Source organism: Notolabrus celidotus, chromosome 7 (assembly GCF_009762535.1).
Source record: "Notolabrus celidotus isolate fNotCel1 chromosome 7, fNotCel1.pri, whole genome shotgun sequence".
Lineage (NCBI taxonomy): Eukaryota > Metazoa > Chordata > Actinopteri > Labriformes > Labridae > Notolabrus > Notolabrus celidotus.
In genome coordinates this window covers 13026831-13048711 of record NC_048278.1, presented here as the reverse complement: position 1 = coordinate 13048711, position 21881 = coordinate 13026831, and positions in this window count along the sequence as shown.

Sequence of the window (21881 nt, the reverse complement as noted above, 5' to 3'; positions counted from 1 at the left end):
ACTTTTGTCTGCTGAAATGAGGGCAAATTCTCAAGTACTAATTGAAGTCTGACTGCAGATGGGTCTCGTTAATTTTCCACCACCGGGTCACCCCGTAACCCCCGGAATGGCCCTTTATATGAGTGACTGTGTGTTTGTCTAAATGTCTGTGTAGTCAGGATGTGTATGTGTGTGTGTACCCAGTGTTTTCGGTGAGATCATTTTAAGAGGAGAAGTGGGGGCACCCAGAGATTAAAGAAACAATCCAGCGCTGGGTGCCTGCACAGCGCCCGGCCTCGCCTCTGATTAAAAATGCTAATGTTCCTCCTTTGTGCTTTGATGTTCAAGGAACAATGATGGCGGCGTTGGCGGGGGAGTTGGGGGCACTACCATGAGACGATGTAATCCTTTATTTGTCGCCATGCAATGACATCCAGCTGAGCGCTGTGACAGTCCAAATCAATCATGTCACAGAGAGCCGCCATGAGTCCGCCAGCTAACTATCCCCCCTACTCCTCAACTTCCAAGGCTGGGCGACTCTAATTAGCTTCCCTCTCTCAACATGCTTCACAAGGAGGAACTATAAAGGAGTTGAAGACAAAAGTTCTTCAGCAACAGCATGAAGTGTAGGCACTAAATACACTCTAAGGCACCACACACATGAAATACGCTAAGAAGAAACACATCAAGCTCTCACACATTAGAGGGAAATAAAAGAGCCTCTTTATGTAGAAGCAACCAGCCTCAGCTAAAACAGAAATTGTTTCTTTGTGGTAAATCCCTAATTTTCACATTTATGACCTCTTAATTTTAGCTAGCCTCTGATAATCCAAGAATCAGCAGGATTTTGCTCAGAGCTGGATTGTGTGGATTGCTTTGATAGTCAGGGAAAACCTTGGATTGGTAGTTTACTTCACTTTATTTAAGGATTAGGGCCCCATTATGTAGAAGAAACTTATTTTGAGAATAAAGTTGTAATTTTTTGAAAATAAAATTAGGAATTTAAAGAATAAAGTCAGAAATTAAGGAGAATAAAGTCAAAATTCTATATGGGTAAAGTCAAATCACAGCCCCCTTCATATGCGTCAGATACAGTACCAGACAAGCCAGACCCAATAGAAATTAGTTACATTTACAGTTGGTTTTGTTGGTCTGGCTTATGGTGCACAAGTGTGGATAAAAATAGGGATAAAGTGTCAAAAAGAAAAGACCTTGAAACAACTACAAGCAGAGAAGATGTTGGTTCAGGCGTTCATTGAAAAGGGTTAGACCTTTTTCACTTTTTGTCATTTGAAATGTTCAATCAGCCACTGAGGTGAGCATGACCTAACAGTATTCTGCTAGAGATGCACAAGAAGGCCATGCTAACAAAAGAGACAAGCAATATCAAATGTTCATGGTTTTACAATTTGAGTTACAGAAATATCTAGAATTATTCTCAGATGGAGGTTTGTAGTATCATTTGTCAGTGCAGGGGTCATTTTAGGGTAAAAAAGAGAAATATATCAATACACACATCATAATACAGTTTTTGTGAAGTTACAGGTCAAATACATGTTTCTTGCTTATACATTCATCACTTTCTTCATCACAGCTGCGCCACTATGGCACTGAGCTCCACACCAAGTATGTCATCCCTTATTGGTACCAAAAATGTCGGCAAAACTAAGCCTGGGTTTCCGGACAGGTATACAGAAAGCTGGAGAGAGCTTTAAGGTCACAGCTGTATAAATGTAATGACATGTTTTATTTTGTTTACATTTGTCAACAACAGTAAATGTACAATGCAGGTGTGGTGATTATTCAGGCCTTTAAGAGCTGATTCATCAAAAAGTAATGCAACAACTGATGCACCTGCTTACATTTGCTGTTGAGAAATCATTGGAGTACCATCCAGTACAGTATGAAAATGTCAGTGTAATTCGTCATTGATCACATTTTTCAGTGATCATGATACTGCACTATACATGATCAGGTGAAGTTACCGTTATAGATTAATTTGGATTATAGCATCAGTAACTTCAATAGCACGCAACAAATCTCCTCAGTGCCACACAAGCCAATACTTGCAGAGAACAAATTGTCCCAAGATTAATTCACACTCTTATTTTCTAAGGCCATAATTTACCATCAAATTACTGCCTGTATCTTCTTGTCTTCACCACACATGATGCGGTAAAGAAGAGTGCAATTTGGGGCAAAATCCTCAAATTTCCAAACGCAATGTGTTTTCTTCAGTTTAGCCCTGTTCATACATTTAATACAACTAGAATATAAAGTAAGTTCACTTTTGACTGACCATTCCGGGCTTCACCTCGCATTACACCCAAAAGTCACATTTTCCTTCAGCAGCTCACTGTGCCTTGGAGATAGCATAACGTGAGTCCACTGTCAACCCAACTGTGGATTGAGACTGTTTCACTTTTCAGACACTCACATCCTCCTATTGTACCGCTCACTTTCAGAGTTTTGACCAAAATTTCCTGGCATGTTTACCATGTTTACTCTGCTTTCATCGCGCCACGATCAGGATGTGACACTGCCGTGACTCTGTTCCAAGACGTCTCCTCAGCTTGAAACCATCATCGTTGTCACACCCTGGCGATCTGTCGCTCAGCTGCACGCGCACAAAGCTTGAAGATATTCTCTTCAGAGAGCTGTGTGTATGGGTGTGTGGATGTGTGTGTGTGTGTGTGTCTGAGAGACAGAAAAGGGGGTGCTGGGATATGAAGTAGAGGGGCTTTTATCAGCCTCTGAGTTGGAAGTCTTTGAGGGCCTCCTTAGAAGCTCAGCATTTCTTCCATTGTTCTATTTCCATCCCTCGCTTCGCTCCTGTCACATGTAGAATTACAAAAGGCCTCCTATACCCCCCTCTCCCCATCCGTACCCCCCCCCCTCACTCATACCCCTCCCCTTTCCCCCATGTTCCAACGTCAGAGAGGCATATAACCCACTTAGATTATTCTCAAAATACTTCACAACTTTACAGTGTTCCCACCGCAAATTGGAGTTCAGGCAAAGAACTGGAACTGGAAAGCTGAGGTTGTGAACTTCTTTTGGTTTGAAGCCAAAAGTGGATCTCCTGATTTAACCCCTGTCCCTCCTTCATACAGAGAACATTCCTGTCGAGCAGAACACTGTGCCACACAATGTGGGATGTTTTCTGTCTTTTTTTGGTTCCCTCCCTTTGTGTCCAGTATGGTGAGTATCTGAAAATCAGTGCACACCTGACACACACTTCATCTAACCTGAGGGATGGGTGGAAGGATTCTTCCTGGTGTCTACATGTTATCCTCGGGCAAGACGGTGTGTTTACTGTACACGGCGAGGTGAAATCCTATCACAACCAGGGGTGCCTCCGTCTTTCTTCTACACACACACACACTCACACACACACACACACACACACACACACACACACACACACACACACACACACACACACACACACACACAAACACACACACACACACACAAGGGTTGATATCTGAGACCTCGCCTGCAGGCCTGCACCCGCTAACAGGTGATGCTGATGTGACATCTCAGACACAAGAGACGCAGACCCTTCCTTTGCTCTCCTTTTCCTCCTTTTATTACCTCTTATTTTCCCTTTATCTTCCCTGCAGTGCCTTGTTCTCCCCCCTCTTTATTTGATTTTCTTTATTCTGCCCCTGCTGTCACCATCCTTTCCTCCTCTACCTGCCCTCAGGTACTCAGTGACTTCAGGTTTCAGGAGAAGACACTGGAAAAAGAGGATTAGTTGGCCATTTCCCTAAACATAAACTGCAGCAGGTGTATTGGAAATCCCCTCTGTCTTGCTTTTGTGGAGAAAAGATCATCTTTGATTTTTGAGACACATCGCCTGAGAGCATATGAAACCAAACTGTAAGCCAGGGAATGCAAATAGAGTGATGCCTCTGTCACTGATACACACTAAACATTAACTGTGAGTCTCAGTTAGTGTGAAAGCTCCTCCTCCAGGCTGATCCCCTGTCCGGGGTAATCAAATATGACACCTGCTTGTACAAACAACAACTTGGCCATGTTATCCACGCCATTTCTATTTCTTCTTGCACTCCCTCCCTCCCTCCCTCCCTCCACGGCTACTTTTTTCCTGTCGGTTCACCCGAGATAACGATAGGTGATTTCAGACCGTCTGCATTCAGATGCTGCCGGAGAGCTCGTTCCTCAGCTTGTCGACATGTTGTTTGAGAGTTCATGCTGTGTGTGTGTGTGTGTGTGTGTGTGTGTGTGTGTGTGTGTGTGTGTGTGTGTGTGTGTGTGTGTGTGTGTGTGTGTGTGTGTGTGAGTATGTTTATGTGTGTGTAAGGTGAATAAAGGTATCATTGTTGGTTGCAGGTGTGTGCTTGTGCCAGGCAGGCTTCAGCGGAGGATCTGGAGAACAATGACTCTCTGTTTGAGGACACACCTGAGTCAGAGAGGGGAGGTGAGAGGGCCTGATCGCAGGAAGATTACACAAGAGCAGACTTCATTAAACCAAGGGGGGTGGGGGGGCAACAGTGATATGGAGGGAGAGGGGTAGGGCACGTAGAGATAAAAAGGTGCAGGAACGTGGAGTGAGGGAAGGAAGGAGAAGAACGCAGAGGGAGAGACAGGGGGGGTAAATACCAGAAGGAGCTGAGTGGAAACAGAGGGTGGAGGGTTAGAGTCTCAAAGTGAGCTGAATGTTGATGGGAAACTTATCTAAGTCAATGAGGACAGAGGAGTCAAGGTTACTGCACAACAGGTGCAACTTCAAATGGTCCTTACCGACTCTGCAACAATATACTTAGGATGCTTGCATGCTGTTCAGACAAGGTGTTAATGCAGTAGCAGTAATCTACAGTAAAGTAGATAAAGCTTAAGGTAGGGAGAATGAAAAGTGTAGTTACAGCCTGCTAGCTCAAAATGCTAACAATACTTGCAACTACTGGTGTGGACACGCTGCATACAGAGGGGTGTGGCTGGAAATTTGCTCCCATTCAAGGTGAAGTGCAATGTGAATTTGCATCTCTGCACACATTTCAGATGAATTGTCTGAGTGAGGTTCTGTGTCATGCTAAGGAGAAAAAGGGTGAAAAAAAGACATCCCTAAATCCCTATCACAAAACACATTTTTTGAATGATTTTTTCTTAGGGACCTTTTTAGCCTTCAATACAGAGAAAAGCTGGAGCGAGGCAGGAAACATAGGGATAAAGAGTGGATGTCATGCATCAAATCCTGTCAGGACCGGAAACACCCTGAATAGCTGATTACAGATGCCAAAAGTCCAACATTTAAAATGCATTTCTATTATTTTTAGAACACAATGGAAAAGGCTCACAGTGGTGCATGTACAGGGCATATATAAAACCTGACCCCCAACCACTAGCCCTATCCACCCCCAAATACACAGAAAATAAATAAATTAATTGATTAAAAAAAAAAACACTCCTCCATGGGTCGCCACCTTAACGTGGTGGAGGGGTTTGAGTGCCTTAATGATCCTAGGAGCTATGTTGTCGGGGGCAATTGCCCCTGGTAGGGTCTCCCAAGGCAAACAGGTCCTAGATGAGGGGACAGACAAAGTGCGGCCCAAAGACACCTGATGAAGAAAAAGAACAGGACTAAGTGTACCCTGTCCGGAGGGCCACCGGAGCCTCACCCTGGAGCCAGGCCTGGGGTTGGGGCCCGCAGGCGAGCGCCTGGTGGCCGGACCTTCAACCATGGGGCCCGGTCGGGCTCAGCCCGAATTGGGATACATGGATCCGTCCTCCCGTGGACTCACCACCTGCAGGGGGACTCACAGGGGTCCGGTGCGAAGTGGATTGGGCGCCGGCCAAAGGCGGGGGCCTTGGCGGTCCGATCCTCGGTTACGGAAACTGGCTTTTGGGACATGGAACGTCACCTCTCTGGTGGGGAAGGAGCCGGAGTTGGTGCGGGAGGTTGAGAGATACCGGCTAGATATAGTCGGGCTCACCTCTACGCACCGCTCGGGTTCCGGAACCAACCTTCTCGACAGGGGTTGGACCCTCTTCTTTGCTGGAGTTGCACCGGGTGAGAGGCGAAGGGTGGGTGTGGGCTTGCTCATAGCTCCCCAGCTCTCTGCCTGTGTGTTGGAGTTTTCCCCGGTGGACGAAAGGGTTGTTTCCCTGCGCCTTCGGGTCGGGGAACGGGTCCTGACTGTCGTTTGTGCTTATGCACTGAACGGCAGTTCAGAGTACCCACCCTTTTTGGAGTCTTTGGGACGGGTGCTGGAAGGCGCCCCGACTGGGGACTCCATTGTCCTGCTGGGGGACTTCAATGCTCACGTGGGCAATGACAGCGTGACCTGGGGGGGTGTGATTGGGAGGAACGGCCTGCCTGATCTGAACTCGAGCGGTGTTCAGTTGTTGGACTTCTGTGCGAGTCACAGTTTGTCCATAACGAACACCATGTTCGAACATAAGGGTGTTCACAAGTGCACGTGGCACCAGGGCACCCTAGGTCGCAGATCGCTGATCGACTTTGTAGTCGTATCGGCTGATCTGCGGCCGTATGTTCTGGACACTCGAGTGAAGAGAGGAGCAGAGCTGTCAACCGATCACCACCTGGTGGTGAGTTGGATCAGGTGGCGGGGGAGGATGCCGGACAGACCTGGTAGATCCAAACGAACAGTGAGGGTCTGCTGGGAACGTCTAGCGGAGGACCCTGTCAGCTTGGTTTTCAACTCCCACCTCCGGCAAAGCTTTGACCGCATTCCGGGGGTGGCGGGGGACGTGGAGTCGAAATGGGCCCGGTTCAACGTTGCCATTGCTGAGGGGGCTGTCCAGAGCTGCGGTCGCAAGGCTGCTGGTGACAGTCATGCTGGTTTTCGTCCTGGCCGTGGAACACTGGACCAGCTCTACACCCTCGGGAGGGTGCTGGAGGGGGCATGGGAGTTTGCCCAACCAGTCCACATGTGCTTTGTGGACCTGGAGAAGGCTTACGACCGTGTCCCCCGAGATATCCTTTGGAGGGTGCTCCGGGAATATGGGGTGGATGGCCTGTTGCTACGGGCCATTCAGTCTCTCTATTGTCGGAGCCAGAGTCTGGTTCGCATTGCCGGCAGTAAGCCGAATTCGTTCCCGGTGGGGGTTGGACTCCGCCAGGGCTGCCCTTTGTCACCGGTTCTGTTCATAACTTTTATGGACAGAATTTCTAGGCGCAGCCAAGTGGCGGGGGGTTTCCGGTTCGGTGGCCTTCCGTCTCTGCTCTTTGCAGATGATGTCGTCCTATTGGCTCCATCGTGCGGTGACCTCCAGCTCGCGCTGGGACGGTTTGCAGCTGAGTGTGAAGCAGCGGGGATGGGGATCAGCACCTCCAAGTCTGAGGCCATGGTGCTCAGTCGGAAAAGGGTGGCCTGCCCTCTCCGGGTCGGAGGGGAGTCTTTGCCCCAGGCGGAGGAGTTCAAGTATCTCGGGGTCTTGTTCACGAGTGAAAAGGGAGCGGGAGATTGACAGACGGATCGGGGCGGCGTCTGCAGTGATGCGGGTGCTGTACCGGTCTGTCATTGTGAAGAGAGAGCTGAGCCAGAAGGCAAAGCTCTCAATTTACCGGTCAATCTACGTTCCGACCCTCACCTATGGTCACGAGCTGTGGGTAGTGACCGAAAGAATGAGATCGCGAATACAAGCGGCCGAAATGGGCTTTCTCCGCAGGGTGGCTGCGCTCAGCCTTAGAGATAGGGTCAGGAGCTCAGACATCCGGGAGAGGCTCAAAGTAGAGCCGCTGCTCCTCCGGATCGAGAGGAGCCAGATGAGGTGGTTCGGGCATCTGGTTAGGATGCCTCCCGGCGTCTCCCTGGGGAGGTGTTTCGGGCATGTCCGACTGGAGGAGGCCACGGGGAAGGCCCAGGACACGCTGGCGAGACTATGTCTCTCAGCTGGCCTGGGAGCGCCTCGGTATCCTCCCAGAAGAGCTGGTGGAAGTGGTCGGGGAGAGGAGTGTCTGGGCTTCCCTGCTGAGACTGCTGCCCCCGCGACCCGGACCCGGATAAGCGGAAGAAGATGGATGGATGGATGGATGGATTAAAAAAACATCCAAGTATAACACTTATCAGCAGACCTGATCTGAGAGACACTGTATGATATTCTTTATGTGATACAAGACACTTTTACCAAGTCCAGTTGCCTCTCGGATCAAGCCTTGAATTACCATGACTTGGATGACTGAGAACCTTCACAGACAAACCACCGCCTGCATCCACTCTGAAGGGAGCTGTCCCTTCAGAAGCATGTGTTTGAGATCTGAAGGCAAATAATCACTGGACAGGATTCCAAATTCTATGAAATGAGGCATCAACTGTCCTAAAGACTGCACTTATCCTTTCATGTGGCATAACACCAAAGATCTCCCTAAATCACAGTGTCATTAAGGGTGGAGCGTCTTTAACCAATTTCAACAGAATGCCTTGCTAGCAAGAAGCAGGTGTTTGTCCAGTAGTATTTTAATAATTGTGAGAGGGTGCTGATCCTTTAAAAGGCAAGCCCAGCAGGAAAAGCCCTGGATCCTTTCTTATTGTGCTCTTAACAATCCCTAATTCTTTGGTGACTCAAGTATCTAGGAATTCAATTGCAACCACAAAATATTGGAAAAAAGGTCCCAAGATCCATTTTACAGCTGTCAAAGCTAACAAAGTGATCTTCAGAGAATTAAAATTTGATATCAAGATGTTATACTCAAATATGTCCCCTATCACGTTGATTCCCTTTGCCATCCCAAGATTTGAATATTGAGAGCTGTAATCTGAGTATGAATTACAGGTTATGAAATATGGGCGACAACAGCAATTCTACACCTCCTTTATCCATAAAATCAGAGAACTCATGCCACACCTTAGGGTTCATAATAAGTAGGTTATTTCTTATGTTCAAATGTATCTGGTTTACATGTCACCAAGCTCCAAAGGGACTCCGGAGAACATGCCAAAGAGTCCACACAAGTTTAAAGACTGAGATATGAATGCAGCCTTGTCCAAATAGCACGCATATAGTGTAAAAACATATTGGGTACTGCTAGGCCACCTGAATAAAACTTATGTGCAGTATTGACTGATAATGTTTCATAGAAAAAATGACTTATTCATCCAAAAGAGTGTTTTTAGAATATATGTTCCTACCACTTATAGTGTGTCCAGTGTATGTGCCTGCATTCAAATCATACAAAAAAGATGTATGTAACAGCATGGATGTACCCATCCAGCTCATTTATCCACCCTGTGGCACAGCTTCTTCTATATTTACTCAAGGTGAGTGCAGGACTAAAGGAAACTCCCAAGCAGCCATCTGATGATGAATGTCCATCCACGAACAGCAGGAGGGATGTAAACAGGGTGGAGAACGTAGAGCAGCAGCTAATAAATGACAGACTTGGAGCAGCTCCAAGGCTGTAGAGAAGAAAGGACAGAGTTCAAGCATTTCATAAGAGATGAGTCATGATGTATAGGGAGCTGATATATCTTACTGTGAAGCTGTGTGTGATTGTATGGAATTATATTAAGAGCTTAATGAGCAGGCCTTGCCGTCTTGCTGTTACTGGTTATTAATATGAATTAATAATGACAATACAAAATTTGACTAACAGTGATGAAGTTCTCTCACAAATACAGTACATCAAAGGTAATGATTACATGTGAGAGAAATGTTCCTCAACCAGAACCAAATGGCCCAAGGACTTGAGTCAGACTTGAGTCAGACTTGAGTCCTAATTATTACCACTCAAGTGTCATGGGTTACTTTTGTATGTTTTGTATTTTTGTAGTGCTGTGTCTGGCTTTGATTTCCTGATTTATATTGGACATTCTAGCCCCTTGTGTTAATGTCTGTATTAGTCCTGAGTTATCCTTTTGTCTTTCCTCTGCTTATTAGAGATTATGTCTTATTGTTCATTGTCATTGTTGCCATTTGTATTATTATTCATTACCCCTTTGTGTTTCCTGATTTATTTTTGTAGTTCTTGCCCAAGTATGTCAGCTTTATATTGACTTCCTGCCTTTGTTTTCCTGCCTCTTTCATTGAGCGCCCTGCCTTGATTGGTTTTACCTGTGTCCCGTTTGTCACACCTGTGTCTTGATTAGGATCAGTGTATTAAGTGTTTCTATTTCCTTCTTTTTCAGATCATCGTTAACCTTTCCCAGCACCCTAGTTGTTTTCCTGGTGACCTTTGTATGGACTGATAATAAATACATTTTTTTATGTTTTTCTTTTTGGCTTTTGTTAATTTAGCCTTCATTGTTTGCACATGGTCTCTGTTTTTCATCACACTTGACACACTTGATTTGACTTCAGCTGGACTTTGAAAATGAAGAGGAAGACCTATTCATTGATAAAGACTTTTTTTCACAGTCTTTGTATAATTTCTAACAAGGAGGTATGTTCTCTTTCATGCATAATCATGTGCAGTCTTGTTCAGCAACAGTTCCTGCCAGGATGCCTAAAAGAGCTGGCTTGAATTGTGATGTTTGCTTCCAAAGATTTTACTGTAAATGCCAAAAATAGCAGTGCAAAATGTTTGATGTGCAAAAGAACCATTGTGGAGATGACGGGGGAGAACGACTGAACTTAAACAGACATTTGTCAGTATACAGCCCTCGTGTATGAAATGCGCTATACAAATAAAGCTGCCTTGCCTTGCCTTGCCTTGCCTTGCCTACATCCAGAAAAAAAAGGGGGATGCTAAAGAAACCTGATCTGTTAGCATGCTGCTAGCTAAAGTTAGCCTTGAGAGTGACTCAACCACTGACTTTAATGTTCATGAATGAAATTAGTTTTCTACAAATCCACAAGACCCCACACAGTCAGTCCAGGTTACAGTGAATAGTTTAGAGCTGTGGTTTGAGGAAGGAGGGGGGAGTACCTGAACTACCTCTTTCACGTGTTGGCTTGTGTATTGTGAAACTACTGTCAGTAAATCATTAGTATTACATTCTACATTGTATACAGTTAATAAAAGATACCAAAGGTTACCTTCATTTCTACAAAATGCATTTATAAATGACAACTTCAATGTGTTCCACTGCATCACCATGCTCCAATCCAGTGTTTCTTTCCCTTTGGTGCCAGGCCCACATCTTCTTCTTTTTATTCAGATATCCAACACTGTATGTGAGTTCATGTTAATTGAATTACTCTCTGTTAACAAGGCCAAGTAAGGGTCATAAGGTTTAACACACACGAAAGGATGCACGCCCCACGTAGTGTGCCATGGGTAATGCATTTGAGGTGCAGAGAGAAAATGTGGTCTGGAGAACTTGCAACTGAAATAAATCACAGTACACTAAGGGGTTACTTTTAGAAGTGGCAGAACTGTGTACCAGAGCTTACCTGCCCATTTAAAGCACTGGTTTGAAGTGAGACATTGCTCCTTATAAATCCTCAGATAACTGGGACTCAACTCTGATTTATTCTTTAGTGACTCAGACTCAACTGGGACGTGAACGTGGGGGACTAGAGACTAGACTCGAACATGAGGTTTGGTGACTCAACTACATCACTGGCTTTAAGGATTATATCAGCAAGCGCAATAAATATCTATCTTATATAAAATCATCGCAGAGAGGTCTAACGTTTTCTGACACTTTTGCCTTCCTATCTCCTGATCTGTGAGCCATGTTTCAGGTACAAGAGGAGGAATGCTCATTGTTGTTATAAAGGACTATCTGTCTCAGGTTAGGTGTGCAGAGTAAGATACCATGGCAGCTAATCCCAGTAGGAAGTGAACAGCCTTCTTAGCCTCAAACAACCCATAGAGAAACCAGAGGTTACCTCTCTAACTGTCTTTCCTGTTTCCTAGCGCAGGTCGCTGTTCCCTTTAAGATCATTTCAGGCTGAAATCAGACAAAGATGAATCCTTGTTTGTCTTGTAGCATGTCAGATATATAATGAAGCTCTCCAGGCATGAAGAATGTTTAGCGCTGCTGGATTACAGACGATTACAAACAAAACAGGGATTCTCATTCAAAGGCTTTTGTCACTTATTACTGACATGCTCACTATAAAGTTGGATAAGAAGGAGGAGAAGTTGTGACAAGATGACAAAAGAAAATTGCAATGAAAAACTTTCAGAGTAATTTTGCTCCTCATCTTTCTCCCTCCCTCCCTTTCTACCCTTCAATCATCCCTCCCTCCTCCCTGTCTCTCTTTCTGCAAAAGTTCAGAAAGTCAAAGCATCCCTACGTTCACACAGAATGAGCGCTGTTTCTGTCTCAACTCCTCAAACATGAAACGCAAATGGTATGTAAATGTCGTCTTTGATTCTGTTTAATGTATCCGGGTTACAAGGTGCAAAGAATAAAAGAGCCTTCTCCTCTCTGCCTATAAAGCATTACGGTACACCTTTACAGGACAGAGGACCTCCTGCTGCGAGGATAATAGGAAGAAATTGTTTTGCTATGAGATGAAGAGATAAAGGGAAAAGTATGATTTTTCAAAGGCTTTGCCGCTCATCTTCAACACCCTCCACGCGTTCCTTCTGGAGTGCATGAGAGAGGAATTGTTGAGCACTAATTGAGTGATAGCTGATTGTTGAAGTGTTCATCTTTGATGTTTTTCTCTTTTTTCTGCTCATGTAAATGAAACATCAAGAAAGTAGCAGATGTTTTGCAGGGAATTAGGATGAAGTTTGAGTTGAGGGGAAAATAGTTTTTAAAGATGTGTGTATCATTGTGCATACTACACCTGAATGAGGGGAAGGCAGACGAGTCAACCGACAGCTGACCCTTGTCAGGTAATAGCTCCAAGCCAAGTTTACAGCAGCGTTTAAAGATCCAGCTTACCTGAAAGTGCAAATGCATTTTTTTTTAATTGTTCTCTTACCTAAAACTAAAAGTCCTGCTTTCAAAATTGTAAGGAAGATAAATTACCTGATTCAAAGTAACACAAAATTAGGGTTAACCCAAAGGGGTGTGTCCATAGGGTGGACAGTGATTGGCATCTCCCATCTCCCCGAAATCTCACTGGCTCAAGGTGCTGTCCCAAAATTGTGAACTATTAGAATTTAGGGGGTTGGGTTTTGGGGTTGACACGGTTTTTATCAATTAGATATTTTCAGATAGGCTGTTTGCCAGGTGAGAGGAGGGCTTATGTTGAAGTCAGTTACATGGACTGTGTTGCAACAGGCTGCTGGTAGTTTTCTTTATATGCAGAAGCAGAACATTTTCTTTTGTTGGCACTTTAAATTGTGGAAAAAAATACTCAACATAACTATTCCTTAAGACATGCATGTAATAAGTCCATCAAAAAATACAAGTTAAATCCTGCTCACAGCCAAAATGTGAAAAAGATGTTAATTGTCAATGTTTTATACTTGAAATCATGACTTTGGACAAATCTCTTCATTTTGAGTCCAAAAATAATTATGATTGGAAGATTCATTATATAGCCGCTCTGATGGTAAAATGTCGTTCAGTTGCAAATCAAACACGGGAATGTAATATGAATGATACTTAGATGTTAGTGGTTAAACTAGACGTGATTATTGCAGACTGATATAAAACGTCTAATATTCATTCACCCATGTCTTCATCACTACTTCATGCCACCTTTTCATGAGTCGTTGCCCAATTTGGGCCACACCTATCGAAAAAGTCTGGTCATGACCCTGCCTTTCCTTGCAACGTTAATATTCTCCCCTTGAAAGGAAGCTACATATATCACAGAGAGATGGTGCAACCTTTACAGATCATGCCCAGACTTTTGACCTGTTACATCCAATCCTTCTCTCCAACAACTATGCCATGCTACATGAAGGCTGTTCATGTACAGAAAAGGGAGAATACTGTAACTACAGCTCAAAAACTAAAAACATGTACATAGAGAAGTCACTCTGCACTCTTTGAACATCCATTTAACACTCAGCTAATATCCCACAAAGACATGAAAGACCATGAGGAAGACACAAGTTGTACTGGTTTATCATCAGTAATTTAGCACCACTTGTTTGCAAACCAACAAAGACTGCATGTGACTCGACTGGCAGGCCTGATCCAGCTGGGCTTGACAGCAGAGCACACATGAAAGAAAGGGATGGAGGGATGGAGGGATGGAGCGGTGAGAGCAGGGAGAAAGTGAGGGATGAACAGAAACACACACTGGGATCCTGCTGTTCACAGCAGCAGGTGCAAAGGCAGAGTAGGGGGGGTGATGGAGGGGGGTACAGGCGGTTTTGTGGAAAGCAGAAAGAGAACATGTGAGGGGGGGTGACATATGGGTAGTATTAACTGCACCAAACTCAGTGCCTATAAGCCAACGAGATGGAGTCACTGCATGGGTTCCAATAAATGAAATCCCTGTTTGATTTTGCACTACCATGAGGCTTTTCATTATGATCCACTGAACTGGGGTGCTCTGGTGATGTGCAGGACTGTTAGAGGCAGTAAAACCAACACTGACAACAGCAGGAAGGCACACACTTAACTGTCCGCTGCCTGCTGTGTGGAGGTAAGAAAAAACGAGCAGCAGCAAGTGGCCGTCAATTGCAAAGAGACATCAAGAAATACCTTTTGACCGGGTCGAAGACTGAGAGTACAGCTTGTTCACATGGCCTGCAATAATTCTTGTAATGCTACATGAAATACATGATCCATGCAGCCACAGCAGTTCCTTCTTATGCCAGCTTCCTTATTTCCTCTGGCTGAGGCAGTCACACCCAATTCTGCATGCTCCAAATCCAACAAAATTTGGAGAAAATTTGGTCTTGAAGCCTTAAAATCATGTAAAGAAAGCTAGACTTTCCATCTTTAAGTCACTGGAAACCCAAACCACAATACCCTTCTTACTATGTTACACATGATCTTATGTATTATAGACATCCAGCAAATATTAGATACTAGTTACCTTCTAAACTTTACATACTATCAATTATCTTAATGCAACTTTGCTGATACTGGGTTTGAAATGGGCATCGTGATGCTTGATAATGATCCCTAAGGAGCAGTCAAACACTAACAAAAGGGCAGGCAGCAGTTGTCGAGTCTGCTTGATAGTTTTTTTTTCTGTTTAAAGTTATCTGTTGTTGATCAGTTGTTTTCTAGGGGAGTTTGGCTCTCTAAAACAGCTGTACTTGCTTACACAACAGAGCATTTAGCATCTTGTTCATAAATCTTAGCTAATTCAGCAAGTCTAGGCTAACGGCTCAAAAATACAGCAGAATATTTTTCACGTTCCAGAGGGCAGGGCTTTTCTCCCTCATCTGATTTCTTCTCCTTGTTTCCTCTTACATATGTGACTGGTGTCCATAGGTCTATAAATATATGGATGATGCCTCTAATGCAAGGAAGTGCATTTCCTTATGGATGGGCAGAAATATGTAACCATTGGGAGGCTAATTTTGTCTGATCACCAATAAAAATGACTGTATTTCATATCAAACTGATCAAGTTAATCTAACTGTATAATGTATAACTATATTTTGGCATAAAAATAAATATACAATGTGTTAAATCTACATGAACAAGTTGTTTTTAATCAGAAATTTACTTGTCATATAACACAGGGAACTAAATCAAAGGTGCACCATGTAGAAATATTTATCGATATATAGCAGTCAAATTCTAGGTTGAAACAATCCATAACTAAAACCTCCCTTGGGTGAAGCAATGGTGGCCTTTGAGGACAAGAAGCTCATGTGATGCATTGTAAGTATGATCCTCCATTTGTCAAGTTCTACTATCAAAAGCTGCAATCAATATAAATTCCTTCACACACAACAACAATGCTCTTCTTCTTCTTTTTCTTCCTATGGGTGTATTTCGCGCGGCCACTCACTAAATACAAAAACGCGTATGTTACTAATGTGTTCATTCTTTGCTACTGCAGAAACCTGGTGCAGCAAAATGGTGGCCTCAGTGGAAGAGGAGGCACCGAAACAGAAAAGGCTCATTCTGAGTTAGCAAAGGCCAAACAATTTTTATATTTAGGTGATTAGACACCAATTTAAACATACTTAGCCACACACTAGACCTTTAAATGAAATAGCATGTTGGCAGCAAGTTAGCTAAGCTTGCACACTGTCATGTGGTCTCTCTGAAAACCATTGCAGAAGTTAAATTTTTTAACATATTGGAGGCAAACCCCAGACCTAAACATTATATGGGGAAGGGGCATTGCAGGTGGATCGGATTCCAATTGGAACGAGTGGACTTCCGGTTGGCTTGACTCTGTAAGCATACGTAGGAGAAAATGAGGCGTGACGCCTTGGAATTGAACATTTGGTGAGGGTTGACACGTGTGATTGCGTTCTGCGCCTTTGCTGTAGACAGGTGTCAATCAAAATCTGATCAGCATTTGTTGAAGCCTTTTTTTAACTAGTTTTTCTTATAGTTTAAAGTGTTTATTTTCAGCCTATTACAGATGCTAAATGAGATTTTTAGCTGTGTTATCATATATGCATTTTAATACAGCTTCCAAATTTAGGAGGCTGTAAGTAAAGGTGTTCTTTTTTTCAGATTTTAACATGAAAAAGAGCAGATAAAGTAACGAAGGGCAATCTTTTTCATTGGTTGCTGTTTTATTATACCATAAAATAGCATAAGTTTCTGACTGAACCAGTGTTAACATCTACGCCTGCACTCCCTAGAGCTAGCTTGTGCCCTAACAAAGATTTTTCAAAAAACCCCAGAGTAGGGGAGATGGAGCGGGGGATATATCAAATTACAGTACATCAGTCTCGAGGAGAGGCATCTTTTTTGAAGACTGGGCGTTGACAGACAGCCAGAGAACAGGCAAGGGAGGATAGCTGAGGATCTCTGCCTTTGATGAGACATAACAATATCCAAATCCCCGACCGCCTCTTATTTAAGTTACTGAGGACTCTAAAAAAGGGAAGTTCTTCCAAAGTCGCTCAGAAGCTTGTGCGCTTTAGGTGAAGGGAGGGAATGGAGGGAGCAAGAAGTAGAAGGGTGGGGGAAAGAAGATAATGTTTATGCATTAGATTTTCAAAGCACTTTTTTCTGCAAGGAAATTCAGATTCAAAGGTGTACTTCTTGCAGGAAGATCTAAAGGATTCTTTCTCCCTCTCCCTGTTATTGCTTGAGTGACAAAGTCTCTCTGTAGCTTAGCCAGGACTTTGTATGCACATGGTAACAGAGCGTGAGTAGGCCCGACATAGCTACAGTACATCCACCAAGGGGATTGAGTGATGTGTAAGTGTGTATTTTATATATAATATTTTTTACGCTCAAACTACACATTTGACATCAAAGAGAACAGTAACACTAACGTAACACCTCTGCTAGGCAATCAAATGCTACTGTTGAAGTCGTGTCAGGCACCCTGCCGCCCACAAGCAATGCCACTGTGCTCACAATGGAGCCTGAACTGTGTGCCGCGCTTATCACTCCAAATTCAAACTCATCGGAGCAATATTAGCTGAGACTTTTTCTAAGAGGAAGTTTGAACTCCAAAACTTCAGAGGAAGAGCACTTTGAAAGAGCTGAAGGAGCGGAGATGAGAATGCGAGGATGTGTGTATGTGCAGGCTTGCGTCGGATAGTTGCTGAGCACAGCACTCGTACATACGTGTGATTAAAAATTCAAATGAGCGCCTTTAGAATCGATGGAAGGCTTTGAGGCTCCGTAATGAGGCTGATATATGAAGTTTAAACATTCGGAGCTGCTGGAAGTGCCACCGTGGAAAAAGAGACAGAGAAAGGGGAGGGAGGCAAAGAAAAGGGGAAGATTTGTGGCTTTGATGCAGGGATATCACCGTGGGGCATGGCTGGTGAGCTGGTTGGCTGGTACTGAGATCCGGAGCGCTCTCTGAATGTTTGCTACAATCCCCAAGACACCATTTCCAGCAATCCCCTTGCCAAGAGTCCAGGACAAACTGGGAGGAAGGAGGGAGAGAAGCGGAAGAGAAAAAGAAGAGGCAAAGAAATCACATAGCAAAAGAAAAGGATGGGATGGAAGTGGAGAGAGCAGTATGAGGGGACAAGGAGAGGAGGAGTTATCACAGAGCAGGGAAACAATGAGAGTAACAAAGAAGTACCTACTATCTGTCCTCTGTGTACACCTGTCACTCAAAGACGAACATACACACGAACACACGGTAGTAGCAGTTGGTGTGAGGAGGATTTGGGACAGAAGAAGAAAAAGAAAGGTAGTAGTTTTGTGTATGGGACCATATTCGGTTGCCCCCCCCAACACACACACGCACACACACACACACTGTTCTGCCTCTATCCGTGGAAGCAGTGGGAGTCTAGTGCCACTTTGAACTTGCCTACCATTAAAAGCCTGACAGAGTTTTGAAGAGGCCTATTGAAAGGGAACCTGTGCATTTATGATGTAAATGTATTTTTTCCAACCCTTTCTTCTTCTCCCCCTCTTTTTTTATTTTGACAGCCTTTGAAATTTGTCATATGCACATCCAATTTAACAGCCAGAAAAGACTTCTTTGGCCTCCTTTTTTTCTTTTTCACAGCAATCCATTTTCATATCAACTTGAAAGGAATTGGCTGAATATTTTTGCTTGATTTTCTCTAATGTGATCATCACTGTTTCAGCCGCTCAATGTGTCTGAGCTGGATTCTTTTAGTAAGGTAATCTTCTGTCAGATTTACTTTCATAACCAATTCTTCAAAGGGGAGAAAACAAGAGATTTCTCAAGAGAACAACATCTGTGGTGTTTGTGTCTCGTCTTTCCCTCACTTTAAACTGGACAATTCAACCTTTCCTTTCATTTGTGGCTCATGTCCCCTTTAACTGCTCTATAACACTGGGTCAGAGTAGCATTTGAAGATTATTTGTCTTTTATCCCTCCTTTAGAAGGGGATGAAAGATTAGATGAATGTTTAAACTGGGTCAGACAGGAAAGATTGTCCAAATTAAATAGTGACTATGAATGTAAGTTATTGTAGACTGTGATGTAGTTAACTTCCATTAGCAAGTGTCCATTGTATTAAGGTAAAGTTTACTTTTAACATTAAACTAATGATGCCACACCTCAGGATTTGTGATCAATATTAATGGAAATGCCATTTATGTGGCTATGCACAAGATACATGTGTGGATTTTGTCAACTTTTTGTGCATTGAGTTATTTTTTAAAAACAAATAAAGCACCTGTTTGTTTTTAAAACCTAATTTAAATCACGTTTAAAGGTACCGTGTGTAAAAATTAGTATATTTAGCCTTAAATAGCAGTCTCATTCTAGATTGAAATTCTCTTTGCTTGCCCCTACTGTTCGTTCCAGAAATCCCAAAGGTGGCAGCCTTTGGAAAATAAGCCACTGTTATGCATGATAAATATCATCCTCCATTTGTCATGTTTTTAACATCAGAAACATCAACCAATATAAATTATTTTTGCACAACCAGAACCACTCTTCTTCTTCTTCTTCTTCTTCTTCTTCTTCTTCTTCTTCTTCTTCTTCTTCTTCTTCTTCTTCTTCTTCTTCCACCTTAATAAAAAAATTGCATATGACCATTACTAGTTTGTCCATTCTTTGCTACTGCAGAAACATAATGACAGAAGATCAACCTCCATGGGGGCGGGGGGACTCGTTCCTCATTTAGATAAACAATGGTCATTCCGAGTTTTCAGATGATTGTACACAAATTTCAACAAACTTACAAATAGTATATATCATTCTATTCAGGCCCCCTATAATACTACACACTGTATCTTCAATTGTCAAAGATGAGCTAATATAGTGTTTGTTTCCAGTTGACCACTGGCCAATTTATCTGGGTGCTGTCTGTATAAGACATGCAACAAAGCAAAATGCAGGTTGTTTTCTAGGAAGATACAATTGTGACATTTTAATCACATTGGCTAAATGAATGCATTACAGCTTCTTTACTCGAACTGCTTCTGCTCTCTACGCTGCGTATTCTTTGTTTGCCATAGGCATCATGAAACAATGCAACAAGGTAGCTGTGCTGTCAAGAGCAGCTGAGAGAAGAAGAGACGGTCAAGGAGTGAAAAAAAAGGGGGAAAGCAAGACATCCGTGCTGAAGTAGAGACATCTTTACAGAAGAGACTGTTTTATGTTTTCATTTATGATTAATGACTGGATTGTTTTCTGACTTACCTTCATTCTATGACCCTTTTCTTACTGTAAGCATAATTTTAAGCCCTTGTAACATCTGGTAATGATGAAACCAAGTTGTCCCACTGCTGTGCCGGCATCTGAGCGAGTGACAGAGGTGTTACAGATACAAGCCCGGATCACTGCCTATGTATGTCTCAGTGTGTGTAAAGCTCCTGCTGTGTTTTTGTCACCCGTGCTGCCACATCGCCATTATGCAAAGTAAAATCACACACTGGTACACCAATATTACACCGCTGCAGGATCAGTATGAAAGTACAAAGGCGTGATGATGGTAGAGTGTCATTAGGGTGCTGTTGCAGAACAATAGTTTCTTTCCGCCTAAGATACACTGTTTTATGACCGAAGCATATCATCACTTAAGAGGCCAGAACAGGAAAAAAAAAATCTCTGAATGAATATCTGATCGGGTAAGGAGAGAGTTACATCCTGTTTTCTGTGAGGTTACTGTATCCATGAAAAATACCCTAATTTGTCTTTCCTAGCTTTGATCATAATTTGATATGTAAATAGTTTATTTGCCATGACCTCATTTTATCCCAAGATCCTGTTGTTCAGATTTTAAGACAGAAAACATAAACAGACATACACCAGCCAGTCACTTCAGTTTTTGAATGACCAGCGTTGTTTAAGGTTACTGTAAGCGAATGAACACAAAGCAGTAAGCAGGACAAAACAGGAAGCTGTGCTGCTGTAATGTCACTTCCTGTTGATGTGTGCCACTATGGAAAAAAGTGTCACTGAAGAAAAACTGAAGTTGAATAACTAACATTGGCCTCTGAAAAGTCTCACCTGTTTAACCCCAACATACTATGTGTATCCAGTATGTCTGCAAACAATTTTTACCCTGCCTGTTGTCTTATGTATAATCAGTTGTGAGGATAGAAGCAGCCTCTGGAACTGTTTGTTTGTGGAAAACTGAAGCAGTGGCTGTAGGAGTACTTGGAAAAGTCGAGTTTCTCTTTTCACCCCTAAATATGGAATGATCTTCAAGGATTCTCTCTACAATCCAGGGATTTGTGTGTATTTTTGCAAGTTTGGAGAATTTCAAAGCCTCCAGCTGGACACAGCAGTAGTTAAACAAGAGTTAAGGCATGAGAGTATGAGAGAAGAGGGGGCGGCGGCTTGACGTGGGAGTATTTTTTGGTGGGGGGGTTCATGACAGCTGGAGGCCGCTCTTCCATGATTCCCCACCTGTCGGTAACCCCCCCACTGCTAACCCCCACCATGTGTAGCACATCTTTAATATGAAGATATATGCAAAATTGGCTGCATGACAAACTCACACATATGTATTGACCATAAATTGTATAGGGTTAGGGTTACACTAACATCCTTGTCAAAAAATTTTTTTATATAAAATCTGTCAACTGGCATTTGAAGCTGCTGTGAGGAACTTTTAGCATTGGTTTTGGCATCCCCCTTGGACAAAGCGGTAATTGCTGATTGCTTCCTTTGAAATTTTAATGTATCTCTTTGGAGAATGTTTGCATGAGTTATGTTAAAGAAAAGGCAGTATCAGCAGCATGCAGCTAATCACTTTGTCTGACACCTACCCCCTGTCTATGGTTTCATACATTAAAAATAACATTTAGAAACAGTTGCCCTTTTAGGTTATGGTCTTGTTTGCTTTTTAAGGTCATAACAAGATATCAGCATGAATTTCCATTTGTTCCACAACCAGCAAAACTCTCCACCGTAGCTTTAATAATGTGAGAATGACTAAATAAAAACAAATATGAACCCCTTACCTCAACAAAACTAGCTCCAATGTAACAAAGTCCCAAGATTGATTAACAGAAAGCTATAAATTATTCCAGGTTATTACCATGACCTGGATGACTGACAACCTTCAC